This window comes from Apium graveolens, unplaced genomic scaffold (genome assembly GCF_009905375.1).
Source record: "Apium graveolens cultivar Ventura unplaced genomic scaffold, ASM990537v1 ctg6401, whole genome shotgun sequence".
In the NCBI taxonomy this organism is placed as follows: Eukaryota; Viridiplantae; Streptophyta; class Magnoliopsida; order Apiales; family Apiaceae; genus Apium; species Apium graveolens.
In genome coordinates, this window is record NW_027419444.1 from 57,825 (window position 1) to 72,280 (window position 14,456).

Sequence of the window (14,456 nt, forward strand, 5' to 3'; positions counted from 1 at the left end):
CTGTATAAGAAGCACCCTAATTCCTTATGCGAAGCATCACTACACATCAAAAAATCTCCTTTTCCATCCGGAAACGCCATCATAGGGGCCGTCACCAATCTTTGCTTCAGTTCTTAAAAGCTACTCTCGCATTTCTCTGTCCATTCGAACTTCTCAGTCTTACGAGTAGTCACGTTAAAGGGGCTACTATCTTTAGAAACTTGAACGAACCTCCGGTAGTGACCGGCCAATCCTACCTCTGATAGTTTCCCTAACCATGGTTATCAATTCATCAGTGGTCCTTTATTCATTCTTGTCAAGATCCTCCACGGGATCCTACTCAGCAACAATCCCTTCTAGGACAACATCCTGAACGGCTACATCCTCAATATGAACATCATTCGGTCCCTCGTTAGGACGTTCTATCGGATCTACAATCTGATCTCCAATAAGTAATAAAACATCATCGCGTTGTTGCTCCTCAACCTCAGGGTTCGGAGTCCCGCTACCATATACGATAACGAACTACGCTTCTATCACGATATTTATAAGGGTTCCCATAAGGGTTTTAACTGTCAATACTACTTTAGGTAGCCCGACTATGAACTTGGAAAGAGTTTTTATTATCTTAGTGAACTTATTATCTTAACGCCACATCATCTCTGAGGTTTATAACGCTTAGCTCTGATACCATTTCTGTAACACCCCCAAATCCGGGGTAGGGGATTCGGGTTGTCACGAGTTCCATTTCCCTTATCAATACTTAATCTTAACAGTCAACCAACTACTGCGTACTATGACCCCACAATATACACACACACCACAAGTTATAGTCTCAGAGATGAATACCAAAAATAACACAAGTCATTTTATTCCACAATTATAAACCATTACACCTTAAAAAGGGTTTCTGAATAATTTACATATTCTTTGCCATTATTACAATTCATAAATATACATAAGTCTGGTACATCAAAAGTTGAAAGCCTAGCCTATTGGTAGATCCTACCTCAGCTACAACGGCATCAACGCCTACAGGAAACTGGGGAACGTTTCCTATCCGCTCACGAATTGGGAGCTTGGTCTTGTTCAACTTGTCTATCTGTTGTTGTGTGATGAAAGAAGAAAGGAAGGGTGAGCAACAAGCCCACCAAAATAATATGTATAATGATTAACAATATATGAGCATTCTCATAGCACTCATGAAAGTCTTGGTCAAGAAGAATTAGACCAAGTTTGACCTTTTAATACGACCAAGTCGCAAAATATTTAGTATATATGTATATATACTTTTCAAAATATTTGAAATCCTCTGCCATGCATAATATACGCAGAGTTCCAGTTTATAACTGTATAAAAATATCGTTGCAAGGTGATCTCATATATCTAACCTTTTCTCAACGTTTTTCTGAAAATTTTGTCATGTATAAGATAATCATTAACCAGATATAAGTTGAAAAGGTGAAGTTACGAGATACTCCAATATACTTATATCTTTTCCGAATACTACTTGAACTACCACCGTTCAAGGTATAATCCGTTTCAAAAGTTCATCACATAGATGAGATTACAAGATAAGATTTGAATAGATTCAATCCTTGAAATATCATTATAAATAATGAAGTTACGAGATACTTCATTAAGTCCCGATATATATATATATATATATACCTATATATATACATTTCATACTTCATTAAGTCCTGATATATATATACCTATATATATATATCCGTTTCAGAGTTGTAATATCCAATGAATTTGGAAAGGAGAAAACCTTGGCATAAACCTGATATCTTGCTGATCAGGCAAAGATACCAATAAGTAACCTTTTCTACTAGTAGATGGACGAATTCCCCACTGGTCATCACCCTGGCCGCATTTGGACCTATGCTGGACTGCCACTCAGCCACTTACGCATTGATGGACTCCCACTGAGCCACTTACACTTTCATGGACGCCCACTGAGCCCATGTTGCTTATGCCGACTCAAATAGATGGAATTACTTCTCGAATGTTGGGCAAGTAATCAAGATGTTTTCTCAAAACAGCAACCTCGTTGCGAATATAAAATACACCACAGAGCCGGATCCCTCAGGTTTTGAGTGTGTATTTAAATCCCCTTCGAAAGGAAAATCTTAAATACAAAATGAGTGTTGGGATCCGCTCTAACTTTTAAAAATCATTTTGAAGACTCGAAAACATTTTTAAGAATGTTTGGAGTAATGCTGATTTAATGAAATAAATCAGTCCCGATATATTAGAAAATATCTGAATATTATTATTTAAATAATATTCCCATAAGGATAATCTTTATAAAAATAATTTGAAGTACAAGTTTTAAAACTCATACTTAAAATGAATAATAAATAACCAAAGATATACTTAAACGAAAGTACGATCTTTATTTGAATAATCGAAAATATGTTTGATTATCAAAACATCATTCTTTAATAAAATAAAGAATATTATTTAATAAATAAGCGGAGTCATAAGTCCTCGAATGAATATTCAAAATAATATTCGTTAAATAAAATAAGTGGAGTCATAAGTCCTCGAATGAATATTCAAAATAATATTCATTAAATAAAATAAATGGAGTCATAAGTCCTCAAATGAATATTCAAAATAATATTCATTAAATAAAATAAAGTTATCGAATAAACCTTATTCGATTAATATGAAAACTATAACTATATATATATATAAATAAATAAATAAATATATATATAATATACTCGGGAACATCGACTCCCGGTTTAGAAAATGTTCACCTTTGGGTCCCCTATACTAAGGGTATACGCAACTACTGCTTATCTGTAGCATAGGTATTATGCAGTTTATAAGCAATTGAATCAACAATTAGATATCAAGATTACGAAATAGACATGCATATATACCATATCACATGCTCCAATATATCGCAAGATTTGCTAATAACAATCATGCACTTATCACAAGATAATGCATATACATATATTTACATTACAATAACAATATAACGGGTAGAAAACTTGCCTGAGTGTTCCCGGATAGACTTAAGCTTAGAGTAGTTCCGATAACCTATGAACAACAACATAAGTCGGAATTAAACCCCGGTCGCTTAAGAAACTAGACTTTAACCAATTGAACCCTAACGTTCGCTTATGGTCACTTATACGCTTAACGAACACATAAGTCGTTCGAGTACCCTCGGCTCCACCATTTTTAATAAATTGACCATTAAGAATTTTAAGGCGATTCTTTCACGATTACCCTACCAACCATTTAAGGGCCTTAACCAAGGTTTCAAAGTAAGGTGAAGGGTAATGGTTCGTTCGCGAAATGCCGTTACTTAAAACGGTCGTTTCTCCTAAACCGTACATTGGATTCAAGCGAACCACATGTCAAAACGAAGCTCGTAACATGAAATATCTAAACATGGCAATGGTCAGAATCTAATAGTGAGTGCACGGGTCCTGAAGTTAAGAACAAAAACAGTCTAAGGAAAATTGGGCATTACGACGACTATAACTTAGCAATTCCCAAATTTTTACCCAAATAATTCAATATTAAACCACCACCAATCAACACCATTCCACCATCATTCAAACAAAAATCAACCATACAACCAAAATTCATCCAAATCCTATTAAATCAGTCCATTACTTCATATTTTATCCATCTTATTCAATCACAACAAGAGCTACTAATTATACTTAAGGTTCATTAACCACTAACCAAGATTTACAACCCAAACTCATTACAAATTCAACCAAACTCTAAATATACATGAATCATGCTCTCATGAACTATAATCAACAAAACCAAACCTAATACTCAAAGTAAAGCTAGGGTTTGGAGGGGTTATACCTTCCTTGGAGTGATTAGAGTAGCTAGGAAGCCTTAAGAAGCCTTGAGATAGCTTAGGAATGCTTGGATCTTAAAGGAAATCAAAGAAAATAAAGTTAGTAATCTTGAAAACACTATTCATCATCTTCTTCCTTGAATTATTGGATGAGATTGGAAGCTTAAACTCCTAGGATATGCTTATCTAATAATCAAGAAGCTAAGGAAATTACCTTGGATTTGTTTATGGAGTGAAGCTTGAATTTTGCAATTTTTCTTCTTTGAAAAAGGGAAAGGGCCGAGAGCTTCATGACGAAAAGAGAGAAAATGAATTGTTTGCTTTCTTGGTGTTTTTGTGTGGTGTTTAGCTTGGTTACATGGAATTTACCATGGTAACTTTTACTTGGCCTAGAATCATCCAACAAAACACTTCTCCTTGTCATGCTTATGTCACCATGCTTGTGTCATCCTATTGCCACATGACTTCTCCTTGTAGTATGATGATGTCACAATCCTTGTCTTCTTGTACAAGCTTGTCTCTTGGTCGCTTATTTGTTTTACGGTTCGCTTAACTTTCATTCTCATTCGTCATTTGAGGAATCATATATGGGATCTTATTACTTGGGTTCCCCTAAACCTTTCTCAATATTTTATATTTCTTTTATGATCCTCTCTTATAATCCTTGAATTTAAATCCTTTTAATCATGTTACCTTATACTCAATTCTTTCGGTATCTAGTGGATTTTCGGAAAAAATCAAAGTGTTCGAATTTGGATTCTGACGATCTTTATATACACTTATTTATTTATGGAATACTAATACGATCTTAGAATTTCCATAATAGTACTCCTATATAGTGTGGTATGATAATTTTCCTTAATCAGTATCATCAGCAAAAGTTACTATTAATCAGGGTTTCAAAAATTCCAAAAAAATAAAAATTGGGGTTATTGCACAATCCCTTGCCTTTGTTTGAATCCTTTTGCCACGAGCCTGGCCTTATAGGTCTCCACCTGGCCATCTACTCCAATCTTTCTTTTGTATACCCACTTGCACCCAATAGGCTTAACACCTTCAGGCACCTCTACCAGAGTCCATACTTGGTTGGTATACATAGATTCCATTTCGGATTTCATGGCACTATGCCATTTCTCTGAGTCAACACTACTCATAGCCTCATTATAGGTCAGAGGGTCGTCATCATCAATGATTGACAACTCATTGTCATTCTCAATGACAAGGCCATAATACCTCTCAGGTTGGCGAGACACTCTTCCTGACCTACGAATGGGCTGTTCCACAGAAGGTTGTTCAGTCTAAACAGGTGTTTCCACTTGATCCGTAGTAGTTTGTGCTTCTTGAACTTCATTAAGTTCAATTTTTCTCCCACTGTTTCTTCAAGGATAAACTGCTTTTCCAAGAAGGTAGCATGTCTGGAGACAAACACCCGATGATCGGTGTAAAAGTAATACCCTAAAGTCTCTTTAGGATATCCCAAAAAATTACATTTTACGGATCGAGATTCCAGCTTATCTGGGTCAACTTTCTTGACATAAGATGGACATCCCTAAATCTTAACGTGTTTAAGACTCGGTTTCCTTTCTTTCCATATCTCATATGCAGTTTGAGGAACAGATTTGGAAGGCACCTTATTCAGTAAATATGCTTAGGTTTCCGATGCATAACCCCATAAGAATACTGGAAGATTCGCATAGCTCATCATGGACCGAACCATGTCTAACAAAGTTCGATTTCTCCTTTCAGATACCCCATTCAACTGTGGAGTATATGGAGGAGTCCACTGGGAGACTATACCATTTTCTTTGAGATAATCTAGAAACTCTCCATTCAAGCATTCACCACCTCGATCTGATCGAAGAGTTATAATACTATGTTTGGTTTGTTTCTCCACTTCATGCTTATATTCTTTGAACTTTTCAAAGGCTTCAGACTTGTGTTTCATCAAATACACATATCTGAATCTAGATCGATCATCTATGAAAGTAATAAAGTATGAAAATCCACTCATGGCTTGCATAGACATTGGTGCACATACATCTGTGTGTAACAATCCTAGAAAATCTGCATCCCTCTCTCCATGTCCACTAAATGGAGATTTGGTCATTTTACCCAATAGACAAGACTCGCATGTAGGATATGATTCAAAATCAAAGGGGTCAAGTAACCCTTCCTTATGCAATGTACGCAGTCTATTTTCACTAATATGACCAAGTCTGCAGTGCCACAAGAAAGTGAGATTTTCATCATCCTTTTTTCTTTTATTATTTTGTTCAATCTGAAGTAAATTATGCTCTACGTCACATACATACAGACCATTATTCAAAGTACCACGCCCATAAAGAACATTATCTCTAAGAATAGAACATTCATTATTCTTAATAATAAATGAAAAACCATCCAAATCCAACATAGGAATATAAATAATATTCCTCATAATAGAGGAAACGTAATAACAATTATTCAAAATAATAGTCTTGCCCGTAGGCATATGTAAACTAAATGATCCTACAGATATGGAGGTAACCCTTGCTCCATTGCCCATACGTAGAATCACCTCATAATCTTCTTCAAGAGTCCTACTTCCCTTTCGTCCCTGCAACAAATTGCAAATATGAGAACCACAGGCGGTATCTAATACCCAAGTAGAAATTTGACTTAGTGACATATTAACTTCGATCATGAACATACCTGAATCAGAAGCGGTAGTCTCACTACCCTTCTTCTTCTTCATTTCTGTAAGGTAAACCTTGCAGTTCCTCTTCCAGTGCCCCACTTTGTTACAGTGAAAGCAAACAGTTTTGCTCTTGGGGTCTTCAGCTTTTGGTGGAACCGGCTTTTTCTCACCTACTTTCTTCTTCTTGGAAGGGTTCTTCTTCCTTATCTTAGGATTGGAACCTTCACCAATTAGAAGAACAGAACTCTTCTTAGGGGAAAACTCGATTCCGCAGTCTTCAACATGTTGTGCAGTTCAGGCAGGCTGACATCCAGCTTATTCATGTGAAAGTTCACAACAAACTGCGAAAACGAACCCGGAAGTTATTGCAAGACCAAGTCTTGGCTCAGCTCCCCATCCATGGCAAAACCAAGTTGTCCAAGACGTTCAATCAAATTGATCATCTTAAGTACATGGTCATTCACAGATGATCCCTCAGACATCCTACAACCGAACAACTCCTTCGATATCTCATATCAAGCTGTCCTCCCTACCACATCATACAACTCTTGTAGATGCATAAGGATAGTGTGAGCATCCATATGCTCATGTTGCTTCTGTAGCTCAATGATCATGGAAGCTAGCATGATGTATTGAGCAACATTTGCATCATCTATCCACTTACGATACACAACATGTTTATCATTATGTGCATCGCTAGCAGGTTCAGTAGTGAGTCAAGCGCATATTCCAGCTTCTCAACCCTGAGAACAATTCTCAAGTTTCGAAGCCAGTCAGCAAAATTAGGACCAGTCAACTTGTGAGCATCTAGTATACTTCGGAGTGATAGTGCAGAAGATATAACGTATATAGTAAATCTGTAAATGATGAGCACATAATAACACTTAGCAAATATTCAATTTCATTTCAAAACACTATATGAATCGGGTCTTTATTCATAAGTGGCTCCCACTAGTTTATATAATTTATACAACCTCTAAGTGAAAATTAAGCATTCATAATGCTCATGGGAATAGGGATCCTACATTCCATCACACAACCTCGGCTGTAGCACGAAACGTCATGTAATGTTCAATAGGCAGACAACTCTTGTCAATTACATCTTATGTTATTCCCTAATAAAACTTTAGCCTCTTGAATAATTGAGTCATGGCTGTAGCACGACAGACTCAATATTCTAAGTCAAGTCTAACCCAACATTTCGTACAATTGAATCAGTCTCCAACGGCCCACGGCTGCAGCACGTAACGACCTTTAGATTCTAATTCAATGCACACATCTCTATATAATAGACAAGTATTTCTTATTTCGAAATCAAAGCCCTCGGCCGTAGCACGAAACGACAATGATTCAAAAATAAGAACTACTTTCTATCATATTGGAAGGCTTTGACCGACACAAGCCCGTTGTGTCATTGGCCAATTACTACTTGATATTATTTAATTTTAGAGGGATTATATTACGTTACAATCATAATCATATTATAAAGAGATTCTTCCTTTTAAATTAAATATTTCAAATCAATTATCGATAATCAGATGATTCCCAGATCGGGGGGAGCATTGTCAAGAGGCGTCACATAATACCCCTTTCTTACAGATAGAAATCTGTTGTTGACAGAATCATCCTTTCTCTCAATATTGAAAATTCATATTCAATTACGTGTTCCATAAACACAAGAATCTCATGATTGTATTCATAATATTTATATTAAGGTCATGAAACAATTTCACTATACTAGATTGTCTAACATACGCCTTATGTTAATTAAGTTCACCTAAATCTATCATCGTATGATAAGTTAAGCATATATCACATATATAAGCATGAATAAACGTAAAGGTAGGCATGTTAAATCATGTAGCATATTAGTCTAAGCATTATACATCTTTATGTATCACATTAGGCATTTAGAAGTAATTAAAACAGTTAAAAATAGCTTTAATACACTACTGTTAGCTATAAACAGTCCGAAACAATTTCAGAAAATACAATATAATATACCATTAGATGCGTCTCGAAAAGACGAATCCAACGGCACCAAGCACCCCCCAATCTGACCAACCACGCGCCCCGAGAAGCTCAGCCACGCGCACACGCGCTGTCAGGCACGTGTCTGACAGTCTGCCACGCGCCCCCACGTGCACACGCGCCTCACGCACCCGGACAGCAGAGCTAACGTCAGCATGACGTAATCTGATGACGTCAGCACAAGCGTTGACCGTTGACCGCGCGTGTCTGACACGAGCCGCGTGTGGGCCAGGAGCGTGTGACCCTCACGCGCTCTAGCCAGCCGCGCGGTCCTCCCCCTGTTTCTGACAGTCGCCGATTTTTATTTTTTTAAGCAGCCGCCGCCGTACACCATTGGAGGCCGTGCCTCCAACAATCAACATCAGAACTGTCCTTTAAACTCAGCAGGAGACTAAACATATATATATATATATATACTAACAGATTATATATATATATATAATTACGAATTTAATTAAAACATCTTTAAAAATTCATAATAATTAATCCACACATCAGAAATTTATGAAAAAAATACCCAGACGATCTATAACACTTGTAGAACCCAGATCTATAGTTAAAATAATTCTAAGAAACAATTTCTAATCAATCATAATTAATCCATGATATAACTTGCAAAAATCATAATTAATTCATACAAGATCATAAAATTCTGAAATTTTTATCACAGATCTATATGCATACAACCTATGCTCTATGTGAACAACTGCTGACACGTGAGTGAACTCCATTAGTTGTTCAGCTGTGTGAGTCATGTTCAGTGAACTTATTCTATAATAAGCACCTACATACTAGTTGTAGTGTCACCACACAAATGTCTATGAGAACAGACAGCCTTCATAATGAAGCAAGCATAGTATGTACCGATCTTTGTGGATTATTAATTACCAGTTAGTAATCCTATGACCAGGAACTATTTAAGTTTAGAGTTATCATCTTTTAGGTCTCATTATTATAATCTCATCACAATCCATAAAAAGCTTTACTCTAAACTGTGGTATATCTTATTTAAACACTTAAAATAGATAAAGCCCGTAATAAAAACAAAACAAGTCTTTTATTAATATCAATAAAATCAAAACAGATTATATAAAAGTTATTCCTAAATCCTCATACATGATTGGACTTAGGACACATCTCTTTCAGATGCCGCTCATTGTTTACAATTTTAAATTAGATTTAAAATTTGTTGCCAACGTAATAATAACCTATAGGGTCACACACAAAGAATGCTTGAAGGATTATTTAATTTAAATTGGATTTAAATTAAATTAAAGTAATTTGAAATATTTATAATATTAATTAAGTATGACTTAATTAATTAGATAAATATTGATATTCAAATTTACTAATATTAATTATGAAATTTATTTGTTAAATAATTAAGTGAGACTTAATAGGATTTTTGAATTAATAATAACTCCTAATTAGTTAAGAGTTATAATTCGTTTTTCTACTCTCTATATAATATCTCTTGTGTGGCTGATTTTTGAAAGAAAAAGACTTTTAATAAAACCCTAGCCACCAAGAGAGAAGATGGAGAGAGTAAGAAGAAACGAATTTGTGCTAGTACACATCCAATCTTTGAGTTCAAGCATTCTTGTGGATACCGATAGAGCGTAGATCGCGAGAGCGGGATGCGTGGTGATTGAACAAGCTTTGGATCTCCATTAGTCAACCAATTGGTAAAGCTTCTTAAGGTAAACAATCTGATCTACGAATTAATTATATATTTTTCGCATGGATCCTGCGGCGGGTTTCGACAATTATGTTTTTTTTTACATTTTTAATTACTGTTTCCGTTGCGTTTATGTGCTCGAAACCCTTCATAAGATAACCCCGATTATGGGAGAAGGATGAAACATTTCATATTGAGAAAACAGAAGTCGAGCAAGATAAGAAGAACCAGGACGGTACTCTTATAGGGCAATTCATGGACCTGCCTAAACAAAACTTATACTTTTATTCCCAACCACCACCCGGAGGAAGCAATGCGGTGAGAAATTTTTTCAGGACCTTTAAGTCACTAAGCCCACAGAGTTTCAAGGAAAAAGCTGACCCAGTTGAGGCAAGAGCCTGGCTAAAGGAAATAGAGGGATCATTTGAGATTCTAAATGATTGACGAAGCGCAAAAGACTGTTTTTTCCACTTACCTTCCTAAGAGAGAGGCCACCGCGGGTGAAAGGCTAAGTAAGATAGAGAGATAGTGTAGAAGTTTTAGAACCAGGCCAGAAGCGGACAAGTATGATGAATCATGAATCTAGATTGTGAAAGTCGTCAAGGTTCATCTGAAGGACACGAATCCAGAATGACCGGATGTTTGAAATCAAGGTTTATGTTGTGTTGCTTCATGAAATGGTTGTAATACAAACGAAAATAAAAGACTGAAATGGGAAGGAGTATAAAGGTATATAAAGGAAATATAGTTCATAAGTGATAAGGTAGTTAGGTATGTGAAACCCTAAGAAACCCTAGCAATAAATAAAGAGAAGCGTGTCACCATCAATGGGACGGTGACTGATCATGAGATAACGTCAAGTTTTGAAAGCGTAAATGATATATATAATTAATCCCCTTTAAGTTGGGAGCATTCGATGAAACTCCGAGATAGATCGATGGATTAATAAGGGAACACGGATGGACTGAGGAGACAAAAAATTAAGAAATTAAGAAATTGGATGAAGGAAGTAACCTTCAAAAATGTGAAGTGTATGTAACACCTGTGGCTTGATGCCCAAAAGGGAGACTCCGGGTATAAAAGATATCCCAAAATTGAGATGACTGTTGAGATAAATAACAGAGGTAAATGAGTAATTAGAACTAAAATGTTCATGTTGAAGACGACCAATATCTTCCAGAACATCCTTGTTATCATTACTAAATCAGGCAATAAAAATGGATAACCGTTGTTATCTTTTGGAGGTCATATGGATTGATCTCAGTTTGAAATATGGATGTTATTGTGAAATTAGGTATAGACTATCGCGGTGGGAATAATTATATAAGATACCCTTATCAGGGATATATAACTTAATTTATCCATGAAAGGATGAAAGTACCTTTTTAAAGGTGGAATTAAGGATAGAACCTCAATAACTTGAGATGAACCATGGGCGGAATGCATAAAGGTTGGCATTTCACCCTTAATAGGAATATTATGAGTTTGGGTCGTACGGAATGAAGGACTAAGGCAACAACAACATTTAAAGATTAGTGGAGGAAGTTTTCAGAACTATATAGACAATAGTTCTAATATTAGTAAATAGTATCTTGATATACCCTGTACCTAGGGAGTACATGATGAAGGATTTAAGGATAACCTTAGAGGTTATACAAGGAGAAAGGTAATATTCAAAGTTCTCAAGAATAGAAATTTTGAAAAAGGAAATATGACGTAATTACAATAATGCCAGGTGGGCACGTATTGAACCATAAGAAAATATAGATCGACCCAATGAGGGTCGAGATTGGTGAAAAGAAGAAGTATCCAAGATAAGAGACGTCCCAAGTACGATCGAGATTCAGTCGTGACAATGTTCACATCTGAAGACCGAGGCAATAACTTATGGAAAAAATTGTGATTTTTTTTTCTCTCACCAAAGCTTAAAGCAGAGCATTTTCACTCAAGAAATGATTGGAAATGAGGTAGAGAATTTAGTTGAAGATCACTAAAAAGACATTGATTGTAAGGAACTATTACTATCAGGAAAGGCCAATGACGTGGCCAACACTCTATGTGTAAGAGAGCAATTATAGGCGCTCAAGCCAGAGGATTACAATAAAGATGGTAAATCCGTGAAGGTTATATTATGGTGTGAAAGATTGATATTTCTTCTGATGATTGTGCGATACTCAACCGTAATAGTAGTTTGCTAAAGATTTAATTCATGTTATCGATGTAAGCGAGCTATCTATCTTAGAGGGTCCTATCTTGAGACAAGCCAGGACAATGTTTCAAAAAGGCCTAAACAAACCCTTGAGTTTAAGTCTTCTATTGAAGGCATATGATTAGGAATTATATTAACCTGCTATCATTGCTTTGATTGAAACTCTGCTGCAATTTTATCTGCTTCATGTCGTATCTATGTCAAGTTCAAGAAATGCTCTTCACCGATTACGGATAGTGATTAGGTTACATCCTTAGAAGAATTTGATACGACAGGTATGGACTCTGTATGATTAGCTATTAAGATTCCAAGGAAAATAAATGACTACCATAGGTCCGTGGTGGACTATAGTAATGCATCAACGATTCTTTGAATAATGAGACGATAACAACCGTGAGAGTTGTATTGAAATGGATGTTAAGATTGAGTACCACTAATCGGGTCGTGGTGATTTATAAGTGTAAGTCATATGTCAAAGCCTATTTGTATATTCGAGGATTCAACTCAACTCAAATAAGAATGTAATAAGTAAATAGTGGATCTACCGTCAGAAAGATCTCGCAAAGTAACATATGTCAGAGGATTCAAAAACAAGGTTCATCTACAGACTTGGGGAGTTAATTCACTGGAAGAAGTTCAAGAAATTGATCAAGCCTCAGCGATATAAATCAAGATCGTGGATTTAATCAAGTGACAGAGATCTCGTCAGAGTATCATTAATTACAAGGATTTAATCTGAAGAAATCAAAGTGTCAAAGTCAAGACATGAAGAAACGTCACAGAAGTTAGTCACTCATGAACCAGACAGTACATCGAGTGTCAACATTGAAGTGGTGGAATTGATTCATATATTTCAGTGATTTTCAGAAGATATATAGAAGAATAGATGCTGCTCAAGATTAGTATTAATTCTCTATTAATTAATTAAGTCATATAATTTAATTAAGAAAATAAATTATATCTACAAAAGATTAATTTATTTGATTAATTAAATTAATTGATTAATTAATTCTGAATTAATATTAAGAATTTTCAGAATTTAAATTGGTTTAAAAATCTGTTTTAATTCAACAAGACAACTGATTGTATTAGTATGACAATCGGTATGACAATCAATAGTCATACCGAAAGTCATGCTAATTCAGAAGGATTGTCTTACCAGAATTTTTATAGGATTTAAATCTATTTATTTTCAGCAAAAACAATCTGTTTGAACTACTATGACAATCAGTATGACAATTGATTGTCATACAGAAAGTCTTGCTAGTTCATTCTGATTGTCTTGCTAGTTCTAATCAATAGTCCTACCGATTATCTTGCTGAGCTCAGGATTGTCTTGCCAGTTCTATTTCATTCAGTTGATTGATTAAAAGAAGCAGAAGCAGTTCATTCTTTATTATCCAACAAAAACAGAAACCGAGAACAAAAGAAAAAGAAGCAGAAAAATATTTCATCTCATCTGCAAACTTCAAGATCAATTTCTAGATTGTAAAGTTAAATCCAATCAACTAGAAATCTTTATCTTGTTCTTGTGTAACAATCTAGCGGATCAAAATCCCTAGAAGTTAATCTCAAATCGCGTTTAGCATTTGATTCTAATTATTGCAAAAAAAGTTCATGTCGAATTTATTCTAAATTTGTGATAATTAATTTGAGATTAATTCCTTGTAATCGATACAGTTGTTGTAACACCTTTCAAGTTTAATAATATTCTTATTTAACTTGAATTTTGTTTCATATTTTTTATTCCGCATTTATCGATTATTTGGTGATGTTTGTATTCAACCCCCCCTTCTACAAACATATTAGGACCTAACAATTGGTATCAGAGCCTTCTGATTAACGAACAAATCAAGATCCTAGACTCACAGTGAGGAAGAAAGAGAACCTTCTTGTTATTTCTTTTCCAACCAAGTGAAATATGAGAACTCCTTCAGACGACGGCATACATTCCTTCTTTAAGGGGGAGATAAAAGCTTAAGTAATAGTTTGGAGGATTCCTCAACTAAGGGGGAGAAATTGCAGGGAGTAAGAA